The sequence below is a fragment of the Perca flavescens genome, chromosome 8, assembly GCF_004354835.1.
Source record: "Perca flavescens isolate YP-PL-M2 chromosome 8, PFLA_1.0, whole genome shotgun sequence".
NCBI lineage: Eukaryota > Metazoa > Chordata > Actinopteri > Perciformes > Percidae > Perca > Perca flavescens.
In genome coordinates this window covers 7435541-7454314 of record NC_041338.1, presented here as the reverse complement: position 1 = coordinate 7454314, position 18774 = coordinate 7435541, and the positions used below count along the sequence as shown (strand labels likewise).

The 18774-nt window shown below is 39.8% G+C and overlaps 1 protein-coding gene and 1 long non-coding RNA gene across 3 annotated transcripts in view; one reads left to right on the top strand and one right to left on the bottom strand.

Annotated features, from left to right (window-relative positions):
• The window catches only part of necab2 (N-terminal EF-hand calcium binding protein 2), a 174418-nt gene that overhangs the window by 134579 nt on the left and 21065 nt on the right, over positions 1 to 18774 (bottom strand). The gene's annotated exons all lie outside the window — the stretch shown is intronic.
• On the top strand, positions 8166 to 12335 carry LOC114560843 (uncharacterized). 2 transcript variants are annotated; one of them, XR_003693249.1, is made up of 3 exons: positions 8166 to 8251; positions 10086 to 10166; positions 11805 to 12335. It is a non-coding gene; the product is annotated as an uncharacterized LOC114560843 (long non-coding RNA). The 2 variants fall into 2 exon arrangements; XR_003693248.1 differs by lacking the exon at positions 8166 to 8251 and adding an exon at positions 9170 to 9239.

Sequence of the window (18774 nt, the reverse complement as noted above, 5' to 3'; positions counted from 1 at the left end):
CGATAACACTTAATAGGATGAAATGGCAATTTAGCTTACAAAGAGTTTCACAGAGCTAGTACTTGGCCTGCACAGAGTAATGATTAATAGAGCTGTAGAAGCATGTGACAGGTAAAAAAAAACGATGCTGAAAAGAAGAGATGGAGAGGGGAGGAAACAAGAGACTGGGAGTTGAACTCAATGTGATGAGAAAAATGGATGGAGGAAACGAGAGGAGGAATCAGAAAGAAAGTGAAACAGGAGAGAAAATGAGAACGTGTTTGCTTCCCTTGGCTCCCTATTATCCAGGCCCTCTCTCTGTTTTCCACACTGAACTCTCTCTCATCTTCCCTATCCTTCCTTCCCTCCTTCTTTCCTCCTTCCTGCAACCAACTATCCACTCCCTCCTTCCTCAAACAGAACTACTAATGAAAAACTCCTCATTTTATTTCCATAGGGAATTAAAATGTTTCAATTATATTTCCACCCTATCCCCCCCACCCCTTCCCTGTCTCTCTCTGCCATGCAACGCTGCATCCTCATAAAAGAGACGATAAGAGAGGAAGGGAGCGGTAGAGAAGGATCAGAGTTTACCTTTATTTATTTTTTATCAGCGAGCAAAGCCAATGGGCTGAAGAAGGATGAGCGGCAACGAGGCAGACTGTTAACAAGGCACGCACAAACAAACACACACACACACACACACACACACACACACACACACACACACACCTACTACTCTGGCAGTGTTCAGTAAACGGCCCCAACAGCTTGACAGATACACACACACATTCTGCAACTTTATACTGACAGCTAATTTTCTGTAAGACACTGGGACCCCGGCAGCACACCTAGATAACATTTGTTCATACCAATTTAGAGACAGTTAGAGTATTCTTTTGTCAAGCTGCCCTGTGGTGCCGTTTTCCATTGATAAACCTGAGAGAGTCAGTAAAGAGCAGGAGATACTGTATCCTGCCACCTCTACAACACTCAGACCCGGCGGCAGACATAGATCAGTAGGCAGGCATCTGATTTCCGTGTGCGGGCCCATGTGACCATAATAGACGGCGTATTGGCGGAGTGGATTGATCAGGCTGATTATACAACTATAAGTACATCCTATTATGCGTGTCGCGCAAAGTCATATGCTGTATTCCATTTCCTGAGCAGCAGGCCAGGAAACGGCTGCAATTTTACTGATCTGGAAACAACACTTGAAAAGTCGTTGATTAATATATTTAACAGATCAGTGGAAATACAACTAATTTTTTCATAAACAAGTTTATTTTTTATATACAGTCTTGCACCTCATTTTCACGCAAAGTACAAGTCTTAATCATTGATGTGTAACTCAAAAACTGTACTGTACATTCCAGATTATGAATTGTGATGAAAAAATATAGTAACAGGGTCCTGCATTTATTTCGATACGCTGTTATGTTACGAGGATTCACACTCATTAAAGTTTTTTGTCAAGAGCACACAATGCCTGTCCAAGCCGCCGGGTGTGACGCCACTCGCTACTTTCACACAGGGAAACTGATAACGGACTCATTTTTTTGCCTCGAGACGACAAATCGAAAGCGGAGGATGAAGTATGTTGCTGCGACTGAATTTATATGAGCGACTAATATCTGTCAGCTGAAAATGGAATTTCTGGCCTTTAACTTGACAAGTGTTTTGTCTGTCTGGTCATCTTGGCAGCAGTGTGAATCAGTTTAAGCTGTTTAAATACAAGAGACAGCCAGCGAGCTGATTTGTCATTGCATCTATCGGTGAGTCTCGTCTGTGGTGGAACTGAGCATCGAATGATCGAATAATAGATTGTTCTTCTCAATCTTTGCATAAGAATGTCCTGCAGTTAGAGCTGGGCGATGTGGAGAAAATCAATCTCACGATATTTTTGACCAACTACATCGATATCGCAACGATATTGTTGCTTTCACAAAATATTAACAGTGAGATTTTTGATAAATTATCACCAGTAATGTGGTTAAGTGAGTAAAGGCAAATAACAGAACAGCCACAACAGTCTGGTAAGTTCAGAAAACCACATCACTTTACTGTAACGCAGCCTTTAAAAGCAGAAATAGACAACCAGGGTACAACAATAGGGGTTACCCGAAGGCCCGTCTGGCAAGTAAATATAACAACCCACTTGCCCATTCGGCCATCATCATAAATTACGTTACTGTTTTCTTGAGCCCGTCGGAGAACGTTTGTTGAATGATTTGGTTTGAATGTGCTCATTGGCCAATCAAGAATTGAGTTAGTGCTTGATGCTTTTGACTTGCTTCAGCGTTTTTTTCTTGGCATTCTTTTCAATGCTTTTGACGTTTGTTTTAATGTTGTTGTTTTTTTTTTTTTGACATTTATTCGGATTCTTTTTTTAAGTTTTTTTTTTACGGGTTTTTTTTCTCTACGCTTTTAATGTGGGTTTTATTTTTGTATTTTTATAATTTGCATAGGGGCCAGTAAAAATTGCCTCGGGGCAAGTAGAATTTTTTTTTTACTTGCCCAACCGGACAAGTGAAAAAAAAAAAAACTTATATTAGGATATCCAAAATTTAAGACGATATCTGGTCTCACATATCAATATTGATATAATAGCCATATATTGCCCAACCCAACCTGCAGTGTCTGTTTAGTATAAAGAATTCTAATGCATTTGTTTTGTTCATGTGCCTATTTCTATTCAGAAAGTGGCGATGGGAGGCCATCCCAGCATGCATTGGTTTTAAAGGGAGAGGAACACAATGGAGGAAAACCTCATTGAAACTCTGATGTTTACGTGTTGAAGCAAACAGATGCCAGCTCCATACAGAGAGGATCCGGTTTGGGATTTAAACCCAGGTTGTTCTGGCTGTGAGGCGAGGCTGCAAACCACTGACCCACGCTACAATTAGAAAATTGAAAACAATTCTCTGCTGGGTGTATGTCTGTAGGTAACAGATGTTGTACGAGATGCCAGCTGCGAGGTGAATATTAAATCTAACTTGACAGTTAATCAGTGAAGTGTGTCGGTAATATGGCAGCAGCTGTGACGTGAGAGCAGAGGCATGGATGCAGGTGTGGAGGGAGGCAAATATCAAATAAAAAATTAAATGACACTAAGATCAGGGGTGACAGTGATGGCAAATATGTATATGGGAGACTGTTTTATCAGAGAGTAGTTGCACGGTGTAGGACAGCAGAGTCATAAGGGTCAGCTGGCACCATATACCATATGCACACTTACAATAACTGAAAAAGAGAAACATTTTACAAACACATGACAATGACCGCTTTAGTTACTCATGACCATGAGGCAGTTTTGGGGCTTAACTTGAGCTGCAATTAGCTTCAAATTTGCTTGTTTAGTCTGAGCGGGAGTCCAAACCCATACATACTTAGCTTATTATCATATTTGACCATAAAAAGCAGCAATTTTGCCTAAACAAGACTAAAGGTCCCTATGGACCAAATGCGGCAACTGGTGCGCTCTGAAACCCATTATTTCCAATGGCTTGCACTGCGCTACGACTGGTTTGTGCGGTATGATCAAAGGGTGAGCGTAGGGGGAACGCTGACTGGCAGGCTCGCGCAGCGTGCTCCAGAAGTGCACTGATCTCAGCGGTGAGCACAGCCCAAACTGCGTTGTGTCGAACACATAAGAGTCTAAAGCCATGCTAGCAGCTCTTTGAGGCCCTTAGCATGCTAAAGCCATAACACTTTTGCATGCTAATGTGCTCACAGTGACAATGCTAACACTTTGAAGTTTAGCAGATATCTTTAAAACAGTAGGTTCACCATCTTAGTTTAGCGTGTTGGCAGGCCTACATTTGTTAAATAGCTCTAAACACAAATGTTGATGTACTGAATGTTTTACTGACGTATCTTTAGACTGAACCCACCTGAAAACCAAAAAGAACATTTTATCGCTCAGCTCAGTGTGTCCTCGGAGTGGACAACACCTGAGTGCAGCTGCCCACAGTCCTCAGCCAAGTGCTGTTAGTCTTCTGTGAAGGAATTCTTTTTGGGGGGGCAGAGGTAGGGGGGGACGCGGGAAGGGGGGAACCTTGGTGTCATGGCAACAGCAGCCCATCAGGTCTCAGGGGAGGAGAACAGAGGGATGCTGTAACCAGGGGCAACTGAGTGGTAACTAGGGTTACTGTTGCCTTGATCTGAGAAGAGGTAAACTGCTTGTTCAGTGCTTTATCACAGAGTGCAAAAAAAAAGGCAAGAAACCTAATTTCCACCTTTATGTGCAGTAATGCTTGGCTCGGTTAGGATTAATTATCACTAAGCTCTTTCATTAGTTGGCTGGTGAATTTGAATTTATATGAATGCGTATGGTAAGCTCTGTAGTCCCAGTGATTAACAGATAAAGGTTCACCAATCTCAAGCAAAGTTTGGAAATCACAAATAAATGCAGTCTCTGAGTCTACTCCATCTTGGTTGATTCCCCTAAGAGATCTTTAGGCAGAGTTATTATGCACATTACACACACACACACGCACACACACACACACACACACACACACACACACACACACACACACACACACACACCCTGACAAGGCCACGGTGTTAATTATGAGGTACGTAAATGTCATATCTTAAGTGCCCCTTGTGCTTTCTGACTCCTAACAGAAGACCCCCACTCTTCCAATAATACACACAAATGGTGTGCTGTGCACAGACACTAATCAGAGTACACACACCCTCTCCTGAGTGACAGCTCCCAACTGCTGCTCATTAAGAGTGAAAAAGTCAGAAATTAGCAGCCGCTGCTACAAAGATTCTCTCCCAATATGAGGCTCGAGGAAGAACAAACACTGAGCAGCTTTGCCTCTCATCATCGGCACTGCCAATCAACTGTAGTTGCGTTCGCCATGGTAACCCCACAGCTTTTTGATGCTGAGGCGCATCACTTTTCAAGTGCTGTGGCAGGTACTTCCTCTGCTAATAATGGTCTGATCCAGCAACAAGCCAAAAAAAAGCGAGATAATGGATGCTGCTTCCAAAACCTGCATTGTCGGATGTCACATGCTTCATTACTTTTCTCCTTCAAAACTGACACATCATTAAACTGCGCTGACATTGTAACTTGACAAAATGTAAAGAGGATGAAACACATTGCAGGCAGATTTCATTCTGTTCAGTTGTGACTCCGTAGTTGTCCTTGCAAGCAATGAACATCAAGAAAAATGAATAGTGATATTGCAAATATACTGTAGGAATGTCTTCTACAGTATATTTGCAATGTCACTATTCATTTTACACTTGCTGCTAAGTTAGCCTGAAAAGCTAACTGAAGTGTCATTGTTTTTGACCTGGATCCTATTGCCCCATGTTTTTTGTGTCCCAGTGACTGATGAGAACAACAATTTTTGAAATTGATCCACTATTACGCAAAACCGCTGCAGTCGGCAGCGGGGAAACAAGCTGCAATGTAACATTAATAGGCAATTGCGCACTTTCAATTTACAGCTTTCCACTGTTCCTACAATCACCACTCTGGTTTGGTTGATATGAACCCCTAATTTACCCATTTAGCTTTGGAAATATGCTGGCTTTACACACTAAAAGTATTGTTTATTTAAATGGAGTCTGGCGAGTTTGGCGATGGCGATTTCAGGGCTGTTTCATGTTAAACAAAAAGAATCTTACTCTTTACCAAAAAGGTCTATGTCTGTAGGGATCCTTTCCATAATGTTGTCAGACACTTAGAATAATAATCTGAGCTTGTCAGACTGGTTACATTGTAGCCTGTTTCGCAGCTGCCGACTACAGCAGTCTTGCTCAATACTGAACAAATTTCAAAACATTTTGTCCCCATCAGTCACTTAAACACAAAAACACAAAAAAAATACCAAAGTTACCTTTTAGTTGTTTTTAAATGAATTACACCTGTGTTTTTTTCTGCAATTACATGTCGAAATACTCGGAGTAAGAGGATTCAGTATTTTTGACTCCGTAAATGCTACCAGTTGATCTTCTTCTCCGTCTTTTCAAATATCCAATACAATCTTCGTATTATATATATATATATATATATATATATATATATATATATATATACACACACACACATATATACATATATATATAGGCTGTTGGAATGAATTCCGAAAGTTGAATATAATTTGAATAGTAAAAAAAATCAAATACTATTTGAATGCTGAAATTACTATTCAAATGTGATTTTTATTTTTTTGGGCTTTTCCGCCTTTATTTTGATAGGACAGCTAGGTGAGAAAGGGGAGAGAAAGACATGCAGGATTCGAACAGTGGACCCCTGCATTGAGGCATACACCTCTCAGTATATGTGCGCCTGCTCTACCCACTGAGCCAACCTTTTTTTTTATAAATATGTTGGCTAACGTTAGCTAATCTCCCTCTTCTCATCTTGGCCTACCGGCATGTGAACTGTCATGTCACGTTTGATGAACAATCCGTTAGCGGGAGTGACAAACACAAGGCATGTTGAGGTCTTAACATCACGGAGCACGTAATGTACATGGGGAGTGACAGGCTGCGGCTGGATATCGGAAGAAGGATGGGAAATAGTTTTAACATGACTTTAAAATCGACCTCAACCGACATTGTTCTTGATTCCTAACTGACAATGCATAAGCCAGAGTAGTGTAGTACATATTAATAACATTAAATACTCAAATATTAGAATATTTAAAAAAATAACAAATGAAATTCAAAATGGTATTATAGAGGAAGATTGACAGCTCTAATATATATACATATACATAAATCTGTTCTGGAGGACACACTATTTCATGGATCTCATCACTGTCTGTTTAGATTCTGTGTGTGCGTGTGCGTGTGTGTGTGTGCTTGAGAGAGAGAGAGAGTTTTAAAAGGTCACAACAGTGAATCAATGATTGCTTTTTCACACCTCGGGCACTTCAGTTGAGAATCTGCTTGGATTGATTAAAGGCTTTGCTTTGTTCCTGATGACTTGTTTGGATTCATAAGTTCCTTGGCCTTTGGTTTCAATGTTTTCCTTTCTGCTAACATCAATCAATAGTCCGAGGACTACTGTGTAAAGGTTCAGGCTTGTTGACTCCCCAAAATTAGCAGGCCATTGAATATTTTATGCTTTGGTCTACACCAGGGGTTTGTCACTCCTATTATAATCCTTGTTAGTACAGATTTTGACACAAATTGCAATTGCTATAGAGCTCCTCCGAAAGACCTTGGGTTCCGGAATTAAATTTCCTATTCATTTCTCCCATTGACGTACATAAAGAGTTTTAGACCATGCCTTAGGCTAACCAGCTACGACGTGACTCATAAGCATAGTGTACAACATATCATTTCGAGTGAAAAAACGAACAGAAAATCCCCAAAAAGTCAAGGTACAAGACTGTGTACATATTTTCATTATCGAGCGAAGGATCTACTCATCCCATAAACCACAGCGCACCACTGAATAAAGGAAGCTACGTTAGTTTAGCTAACAGCTAATTCAGCTAGCCACTAGCTGAGACAGCATGTAATAACTTTAAAAGACCCTCAAAATCAAACCTGAAAATAACGTTAAAATGTTATACGTTAAGATATATAACAGCTGTTACGTCAGCTGTAGCCTGCTTTACCCAGTGTTTAGTTTGAATTAACATTATTTTAGACTGAATCAAGCTGTCAGCTCGCGGTTAGCCGAATTAGCTGTCCACGGCAGAAGCATGGAACAGATCGTGATTCGTGCAGTGTCATAAATCTTCATAAAACAGGAATATCATCTTGGGCATGCGCATGACGGCTCGTGCAGGCAGCTCCCGGCAGCTCCCCCTCCTCACCAGCATGAGTTCCACCAATCAGAGGGATCACTGTGGGATTGTGGGATTGTTCAGGTTTGTGGGTAATGGAGTATTTATCCAAGACATTGCGAATAAAAGACATTTATCTCAAAACAAGGTTGGTGCCCCATGAACTTTTGGCATCTATATGAGCATATACAATCAAAACTGATTCTGACCCCTTGTAAATGTTACATGTTTTAGTCTGGTTTATTTCATAGATTTTAATGTGTTATTAAATCCTACATATTTCTGTTAATTAATTTTCAAAAGCACTGCCCTTGTTTAAAACAAGTTAATTTCAGTCAATTAAAAGTAATTAGAAAAAAATATGTAAAATTGAATTTCCACATACTATGTGGTCTGCGCATGTGCAGCCACATGCCGCCACTTTGTTCTGAAGGCTGGATTGAACGTTATCCCCTCGTTAGTAGCTCCTTGAATGCTGTATCCATAGCTCTGCATTTTCGGTAAGTAAGCAATTTATAATCATTGGTGTGTTATAATTTTATTTGAACAGGTTTCTGTTAACACTAGCCAATGCTATCGGTTTGTGTTTTGATAAATTAACATTTGCTAACGTTAGAGCGACTAGTTTAGCTAGCTAGCGATAGTTGTGTAGCTAGTAAGTTAACTTGAGTGTAACAGATGTATCTTAACATTTTAAGCTAACTTTATAGCTCTCAAGTTAAATGCATGGTGATTTCAGTGTTTGTCTTGTTAGACTTATTTGTTAGTTTGTGGACATTGAATAAACAGGTTTACTAATGTTAATTGACAGTTTAATTGTAGGTAGTTTCACATTCCCTGCTGTATGGGCTTGTAGACTAGCTAGACTACTTTATTCCTAACTTGCTGTAAGCATGTTTTCTAATATTGTCAGTGTGTTAACATAAAGACAAAATACACCTGTGAAATCATGTTGGTAAAAGTTGCTTAATGTGCCCAAACAGCAATCATTTATGCTTCTACATAATGGCAGCCCTAGGTAGGTGCATGCCTGAAATACCGTTAGCCTAATTCAAAACACAACACGGAGTGGCAGACACAGCAACAGCCATTTCAGGCTAAGAGCAGATTTTATAAAACCGAAAATAATCAACACATTGTGCCTCTTGAGGAAACAATAAATAAAAGTCGGGGTTTGTGTAAGCAGACCTTGATATTGTGTGTGTTTAATATTAACATTTAATGTATACTCCGGTCCTTCCCTTTACCGTTTCTTTGAAGGTATCTATTTTTTTGACACGCGAAGACCCGCCCCTACTCTGCCTCTGATTGGCTCCGACTGTGACATCTAAACCTAACCAACCAAAACAACGAAGGCAACGAACACTAGCCAATCAGAGGCAGGTCTTCACGGAATACGGGTAAGGGAGAAAAAAAAAAAAGAAGCTCCTCTTCACTGCGTGGTAGCAGCTAGTCTTGGACTGTTTCTGACTCGCTTAAAACGTAAAGGTGAGGTTGAAAGTATATCCTTCAAAGTAGAGACATGCAAATGCTTCATAACTAACTACATACAGTTATACAGTATTTTTTTGGGAGGGGTAAATGGTAAAGGGGTAAATGCTACTTAAATGGTGGTGGTGGTGTCACCTTTTTCAGACCTTTTGAGTTTGCAGGTATGGAGCTAACTAGCAACAGATTTGCAGATGACACAAGAGGTCTAGCAGAGCACGACCACAGCCCATAGTCCAGTTAAGGTTCTGAAATGTTAGGCAGAAGACAACAGGGATAAGAATGTTGGTTTAGCTAGCAGGTTAATTTTGTTTAACTTTGTTTCTGCTCTAAACACTAAGACATATTAAGTTGCTTACACTAATAATTTTAATATAGAAGTGGAACATGAAAAATACTGGAACCAAACCTGTTTTCTACTTAATTCACACAATTTCCATAAACTTCATTCTCCCCCTGTCTGTACATGACATGTCCTGTCTGTCTGCTTGTAGCATCTACTAAAGGATGTCATTTCTGAAATGCTCCAAAGTAATTTATAATAGCTCATCAGAGAAATAACACAATTGCAAGAAAATAATCCAGGAGTAAATAAATAAATACATTTATAAATAAAATGAAAATGAATTACATGTCTGTCTGTCCACTTAATCTGCCATTTTTGCATATTGTTTTTATAGTAATAATAAGGTACTATTAAAATGTGGACTTGGACACAAATTAGTTTGCAGTTATCTGACTTGATACATGGGCAAGTTTTTAATTATTGGACAATTACTTTTTTTTTTCCTCAACCAACTTACGATTTATCTTTTTAATTCCTGTTCATTTTTATTTCTATTGCAGGTCTTTCTCATATTTGATATATCTGATCTTGGTGTGATGTGGAACAGAACCTAACTCTTTGGGGAGCTCATATTGTTTTTGGTAAGTGCATTTAACAACAATCCCACTTGAAACAACCTTCATGGCGCAGTTGGACAGCCATTTACCCCAGCTGACATCGGTTTTCCAGAAGAAGGGAGGTGTTTCTGGCCAGAAACTAGCTAGCTAGTTGTGTAAAATGTGATTTAAAGGGACACTCACCAAAAACGAAAACAAACCTGATGCATAACAAAATAAGTCTGTTGACACCACAACAATGGCAACTGTAGTCCTGTCAATGTCTACACGCTTTCGTGTTTTGGGGTCTAGAGCTATGATAGTGTGGAAGCCTGCTGTTTATTTAAATCAACTACTCCAAAACTTGAAAAATGCTCTAGCCACTAAAATGTGTCACTACAGAGGATCATAAGGATCATACTGGTGTTTTTTTATGTTTTAAGCCGTTGATGACAAAGGCATTAACATTACCGCTGACTATTTGCCCAAGTATCAATTTTAGAAAATACATTTTTACCTTTTATAAGTAGCCATAAGGTTGAGAATATTTGTATAAAAATTAACAACTTGCCGCACAGTGTTGCAAGCAGGTACCATTTTCTAAACACCCTGGTGTGTTCAAGAATTTTTATTATTGTTCAATTAAAAGACCAAAACCAACCATGTGTTAGGCGGTTACACACTGCGCGCGTCGCGAAGCGTGTCAGCCCGCGTAAGCGTGTCTGTTTATATTTCAGCTCCCATGTTAACAGGTTAGAGCTTACACACTGCCGGCCTGAGATGCGTGCCTGCTAGAAATAGAACCAACGCCTATTTTTCACGCGAGATGCGGCGTGTTGGAAACGTTCCAGGCAAAATAGAATAGGAAAATATGTTTATATGTCATTTAGACACAAATGCATATTAATAAATGACATCTTGATGTTTGAAAGTCTAGGTTTTGACATCAATGTAGATATAAATGTAATGTAATATTTTCAAATGTTGCACTGGTCATACAGAACGAAATATTCTGTAACATATTTTGCAGTCAATACTGCCGATGTTGTCTTGCTTTAATCAAATCAGTAGGCTATATATATATATATATACACATAAATAAAAAATAAATAAATAAATAAAGGGTAGTAGGATATGCTACGATAACAACGTGAGTGACGGTCCAACATCAGATAGGCTGTATAGGCTCTTTACAGCTACACAAACAGCCCACTTACCCATTTTTCAGAGTTAGAATCTGTCGGCGCTATGTCCCGAGATCAGCCCTCCCTGTACCTTGCAGCAGGAGCAGCGCCGCGTCAGACATGCTTCTGGTGTGTAGGACACAGAAAAATCTACGCAGCTGAGACACAACAGAAACGCCACGCATCAGAGGCGCGTGCAGTGTGTAACCGGCCTTAGTCCATCTCTCAAGCCGTTCTGACTTCTGGGTCTCAGCTCCAAGCCCATTGGTTCCTATTGAATATTAAATATTTTCCACAATACAATAAAAACTAAAATCTGTGATTTGGTCATTCTCATGAACCTTTATTTAACTTACAAAAGTACAAAAAGGTTTTTAATAGTTTTACTGAACAGCATAAATGTATTTTGTAAATATAAAGAAATCTAGAATTTTATGTCTTTAAAATCTATCACATAAATATGTTTTCTTTTTTTTTTTTATTTTCATCAAATATACAGGACATTGAAGGAGATGACATCCAGAGAGACCTGCAGAAATCCACCATGGGCATATATGTCATCAACAAGGAGGGTGGAGAAATTGGAGCTCATGATGACATTGGCATTTATGTTGAAGGAGTAATCATTCTGGACAACATTGGATCTGTAGCCCAAGCATGTGCAATGATGCTGGGAGTCATGTATGTACTGAACATGGCTTACCCCAAAGAGCTGAAATACTCCTATGAATTCATTCAGAAAGTGCTCTTGCAAATGGATGATGAAAGGCTTTCCCCCAAAGTCCTTGGACTAAAGAACAAAATCATTGCTGGACTGTAGGATTTCTTCAGCCGCTCTTGTGAATCAAGGCGTTACGGTGTTTCGAACTGAAAAACTGTGTGAATATTACAGTCCACCATTCACTCTGCCACTGGTGTGAACATTTAAAACTGTACAATGGATTTTGTGGAATATTCACCTGAAATAAAAATTGCAATCCTGGAAATAAGAGCACAAAATTCATCCATCCACTACCGCCATATGAATATTAGAAGTTAAAAGCGCCTTGAGAGGAACAGTTGGTGGTGGCTGTGCCATTAAACCATTGCATAAGAAGAGGACACAACAAGATGTTAAAAGAGCTCTGGTCAAAGTTCAACGATGGAGAACCATGTGGAAAACATGGTGAAATTATTATTGAATGTATTAATGTGAGGAAGGTTACAGCCTCCTTTGTTTTCATTTGCCACTATTTTTATTATTCTTGGAGGAACTTAAGCTTCAGTGGACGTTTACGTCACATATTTCATGTACATCATGATGTATTCAGTAAGTCTGTTTCCATATTGATACACCAACTTTTGCACCTCAGCTAAGCATAAAATCTATTTTGCGATATTGTGGTCTTTTCTTCTATTACGGTATTCTTTGAATCTAAGTGTTTGCTGTTTTTGGTAATCTCAGCATCAGGTCCTCAGTGTGTGATGTGTTCCAGCTGTGGATGGTTCTGGTACTATAGTATTTTTTGTTATGTATAGTACTGGTGTATTTTGTCATTTGTAGATTTTGTGCTCTTGCAAATGGGTGGAAAAGGGTTTCCTCAAGTCCTTTTGACTAAAGAACAAAATCAGTGCTGGACTGTAGGCTTTCTTCAGCTGCTATTGTGAACCCTTTTAAGCTGCATTGGTATTGTGTGTTTAGGGGGTGATAAAGCACATTTCATATAATGTGAAATGCAGCTCTAGAATATGTTGCAAAGTAAAGAACAAAGTGAGTGGTGAAATAGGTGCTTGTTTTGTGGAAAATTGGGTATTATATTGACTCAATGTACGTGTTTGCAGTTTATTGTAATCTCAAATCGGGTCTTCCAGCTATTCTGGTACATTTGTTGTTTTTTGTTATGAATGGTACATCGTTTTTTTTTATGATAATGGTTGATGGTACATTTTGTTATAAGATAGCAATGTAAGAAATTGTTACCACTGAGTTACATTACTGGCACTCTTGTTTGGGAGAGAGTAAATCTGTTGGATCTCTTGGTCTTGGATCAAGAAAATAAAGTAAGAGTTGACAATATTTGGTTTGCTTTATTTGTCTGAATATTAATGAAAGTTAAGATAGTATAATAGATAAAATAAATTGAACTTAATTTTAGTATGTAGAAATTAAACAACAAATTGATCTGAATGCACATAATTAATTTTAGTATACTGAACCCCAAAAACATTTGTAATTTCTACTCAAAATAGTTTAGCTAAAATATATAAATATAATTAATCTAAAATTACTACAAGAAAATTAGTAAACTCACCTTAAAAAATATAAGTACACTCAACTTATAAAATATATCTGGATTTAGATAAATTTATTTCGTGCAACCACTTACCATAATAAAATTAAGTAAATTCAACATAACATTTTTTTCAGTGTAGTCATGTCGTAGCTGGTTTTAAGTCTACCATCGACGGTTACGATTTTATGGCTTATACTCCAATTGTCCAATGGAGAAATTGCATTGTATTTTTTACTTCCGGAACCCGCTGTGGGAATCGCTGTTGAGCTCTATTGGGCAGCTTGAAGTAATTACCTTAACTGCCACCCCCTTCAAATCTCCTCAGTTTGAAAACCTCTGTTCTACACTGATATGCACCTTTAAAGTACCATATCTGACCAAAACTCCATTTCACATTGCTTTTCATAATCATCCACTTTTGAATCGGTTTAGTTCTCCTATTGTCTGTCCGTCTTTGTTACAGCCATCGGTTACACACTGAGAGCTCTATCTGCTTTTGAGAGGAGATAAGGAGCTTAAGGAAGGATGGAGAGAGGAAAACGAGGGTTGAAGAGACACGATTACACAGGCATAGGGAAGAAACTGTAGGATACTCTAACTGAGAGAAGAGTAGAGGGGAATACAGCGAGAGATAAAGGGAACAGGGAGAGAGGGCGGGAGGGATTGAAGGGGAATATGAGGGAAGAGTTGGTAGGAAAGGGTAGAGAATATATAATGTAGAAGGGAGTGCAGTGAGGAGGGACATGGAGGAGAAAGAGAAAGAGAAGGGTGAGGGTGCCAAATGCCCACTCATCCCACAGGCGGCTCAGCTTTGTTTCAGCAGTGCTGCCAAATGTGGATTGCTGCCACGTGAGCACCGAGGCCCGGTTTCAAAAGCCTCGGTGCAGCTTGCTCTGCAGAGAGGGAGAGAAATGACGGTGGAACGGACAGAAAGGAAAGATAAGACTAGAAGTATAATACAATATCTGTGGTACCTAAAAAAACTAAGTTTTTGTTGCTTCTTTGTTAAATCCAGATATTTTGAATCTTTTGAAATTAAAAACTGAGTCTCCACTTGATAAAAGACTTCTATTATATTCTACGCTGGCTGTGTATAGGACTGTTTTTAAAATGCCGCACCCAAATCCAACCTTCCTCTCGTCTTCAACCCTTAAAAAAAAAAAAGACTTCTATTATATTATATGCTGGCTGTGTATAGGACTGTTTTTTAAAATGCCGTGCCCAAATCTAACCTTCCTCTCCTCTTCAACGCCTTAAAAAAACATGTTTATAAAAGTACAATTCTGTATCTAAAGATTTCCATTTCAGCTCTGTGCTCTTGCAGTTCTTATACCGTAAAAATATCTCAAGTGAAAGAGGCGAAAAGAGGTAGCATTGATCCCGACCCAGTGGAGGGCAGGAAGCTTCAGGTGAGGAAAACGTCTTCAAAAAGGAGTCTTAACTCGCAGCCTTTGATCCAAATGCAGACGACCAACAAAGAGACTTCAATCCTCTCTGGTCGCCTCCCTCCCTCTTTCTTCTGTAGGCCACCAAAGGAGCCTGACATAATCCTTTTTACTTTTGACTTCGCTGTTTCCTTCACATCACATCACTCCCGCACCACAGCATTAACTCATGCACACTGAAAAATACAGGAGCCATGTAATATCATGCAAAACCGTGTGTCCGCATAGATACTATTTAGTTATATTTAACAAAAAAGTCACTCTCTCTGATCCCTGCAAATTCAAAGAAAGGGTCTGAGTATGCCGATGACTTGGTTATGTTTTCTCTCTTCTTTCTCCAATAGTGTTTTCACTTGACAATCTGATGAATTAAAGATATGTCAGTAGTAGGGATCAATGCCGATAACCGATATTTGCCCTTATCTCAAGACATTTTGGGCAGACATATTTCAGGCCTACTCCAAAATGTTTGGTATAGACATCCCTCCAAACCCAATATGTGCCATATTTTACACAATAAACTAAATCTCTTAAAGGCAGGGCTTATGCTGTTATAGCATTCACCTCTTTGCTTGCTAGACGCCAGATATTACTCCTGTGGAAGGAACAAACACCACCCACATTCGGTAGATGGATGAGAGACATTATGTTTTTCCTAAAACTGGAGAAAATTAGATACACACTGAAAGGCTCCATACAGAGCTTTGAGAGGACTTGGACCCCCTTCTTGACGTACTTTGAGAGCTTACAAATCTCTTACAGGAAACTAACTAGATGATGACACCCCCCGCCCCCTTCTCCCCTTTTTTCACCCCCGTGTTTTTTTTTCTCTCTTTTTTTTTTAAATTTTTTTTATTTAGAGACAGACACAGAGCTGTAGCTGAGCCAAAGTAATATATAATCTACAATCGTCAAAAAACGACCTGATAATCGGCCTATCCCTATTAAGTAGTCTTCCCTGAATCCGAAGAGGTAACGTTATTAAAGTATGCAGTAATATATTGATCACATTTTACACATGGTTTAAAGGATGATAGAGATACATCTGAGATTAAATGCTCATTGTACATGTGCTAAGCCTATTACTGTTGCCCAGTGTTGTGCCTGAACGCGTTCATTGAACAATAGTTCATGACCTCGTTCATATTTTGGGCAATGGTAAACTGAACGTACTGTATTACCGCCTGATGAACGGGACTGTGAACTCGTTCATTCTGGTGTTTGTGAACGGCACGCTCTCTCAGTTTAACTTCATTCAATAGGGTGCCAGATTTCTATAGAGCCTTCCAGGCCCAAACCAGGCTAAAACACACTGTAAACAGGCATTAATATGTAGCGGAAAAAAACACGCAATCTGGCAACATATATATATATATATAACATATATGTTTATTTTGTCAGATGGGTTTACAAGTATATGATAATGATTTGATCGATGGATGGACCATACGCCAAGGTTATTGATCTCAAAACTGGATCCATGTCAAAGTGAGGAAGAGGCAGAATATTGGGCAGCATCGACAACATACTTGGTGCGATTGTCTGCAATTTACACCTTTTAGTTGTTAGTTTAACTTAAGGGAAACAATGCATTGGTTTTTCCAAGAAAAACAGAAGTAAACAGAATAGTACTGTAAGAGCACATCCTGACTTGCTTCATGCCCTACAGCAAAAACTTTTTCCTTTTTGCGATTTTCCCTCCATCGCTGTCACTCCCAAGGAACTTCCCCTCTCTTTTTGTCTCTTCTCTGTCTCCCTCGCCGCGCGGCACTCTGGGGCTCGTTAGCACCGGCGTCAGTGATTAAAGAGCGCTGGTAATTAGATACACATGACACCATTCTGACTGACTGGCTGGCTGGCTGGCTGGCTGACGAGCTGCAGAGTCTACCGGCAGACGAGCCCAATGTTTTACTGTTCACAGTCAAAATCCTTCCCACTTAAGCCTGCTTCACACGGGACAATTTTAAAATTGTCGGCCGATTTTCCAATCCTGAGAGACCCCACACAACTGTTAGACCCGTGATGAAAAATCACGGGTCTAACAGTTTTGGTCATATAGTGTGTGGTGCGCAGCACTCGGCAAAATCAACACATCACACACAAACCGATTTGACTCCCGAGCATTCCCAGGTCAGACGGGAAATCTCGCAAAATCCCTCGAGATCAAACGTGACTTCAGAGTAAACAATCATTGCGGACGAAGAGGATGCAGTGGCGATAGTTTGTAGTTTGTTTTTAACCGAAAAAAAACGAAAAGGCGATGGTCAAAGAAGACAACGCGAGCATGGACTATACTTGCTGCATCATGATATGGAGGTGATTAGTTTTTTCTCATAGAAATGTCGTTACGTATTACACAGATTAATTACCGTTGAAATAAACGTTCATATATTCGTTTCCATGTACTCTGGTGGACTGCAGTTGGGGATGTAGTTATGCCCATCGACTTTATTTATTTTACACAGGCTGCGTGCTCGTTTGTCCCCGGGGGACACCACACACGAGGAGAAATCGGGCCAAAGAAATCCAACATGTTGGATATCCCCAATTTGAGATCGGAGCGGTCCCGACGTCCTTCCGAGCAGACGAGAGCAGTCTTAACACACCACACACGGCAGGAATATCTGATCAGATTATTTTACGATAATCGGAGCATCCTTAGGATTGTCGGGAGGGGTGAATCGGGGCTAAAATTGGCCTAATTATCCTGCCGTCTGAACCATTATTTACCATTTATTAGTCCAGATAGAGACTTGTACATGCATAACTGATCTTTTGAGTGTTGTGCATGATGTTCTTTACAATGAAATGTTAGTCTCCCCAGAGACACTCAAATATTCAGGTATACAGTATATGGCAATAAAGCATGCATGTTTCTATATTTACAAGGTTGTTTCACACAACTTTTGTATTCACGAAAACAGCAACATTTCAAAGTGGCTTGTTTGGTGCATACTTTTCCATGTTGCTCTCAGTCTCGGCCCCCATCGCTAGCAGGTGGGTCTGACCCAACAAAAATCACAACATGACAGCAACACGAGTTTGGAGTTGCTTTCTTTGAGAATGCAACCCTAATAGCTAACTGCGCCACCTGTTGCCAAAGTATCGTCACTGACGAGCTGGAATATAATGAAGCTGACTAGAGCAGCCACGGAAAATACTGAGCATCCACGTGTGCCAGACTGCCTGTAGACTACATTCAATTAAAATTAAACATTGCAGTTGGTGCTAAGTGGAGTGTGGATCTCCAATCCTATCTATAGAGCTCCAGCCAGCTCACAGCGGGGTCTGTGAAGGTGGGAAGGCCGGGCGGCAAGCCAGCGACCCCAGCAGGCACCCGCCGGCTGTCACGTCAGACTGTGGAGCTTCTGAACTCCGACACAGTCGGACCAAATTTGCAATTAGCCATCAATTTTCGTAAAACGGCCCATATTTGACCTCCAAATAGTTGATTTCTCGCATAAAAAATTCTCAGAAGTGAATTTAACCATGTATAAAGTTTCCAGTTGTTGGCCACAACAGCAATCCATGGTTGTTGTGATTGTTGCAGCGCTTTGCACACCTTAACCACACACTTAACTTTGAATTTCTGATTGGGCGGGCCAGCTGTCAATATGGGTTATTAATATGGGTTATAATACTAGTTTACTAGAGGAGTAACTTAGTATTTGAAGTAATGCAGGAAGTGTGCATTTAGTTTCCATGCTTATTGTGTTTCCACAGCAATGTTAGTGAGTAAATCTACTGAAAC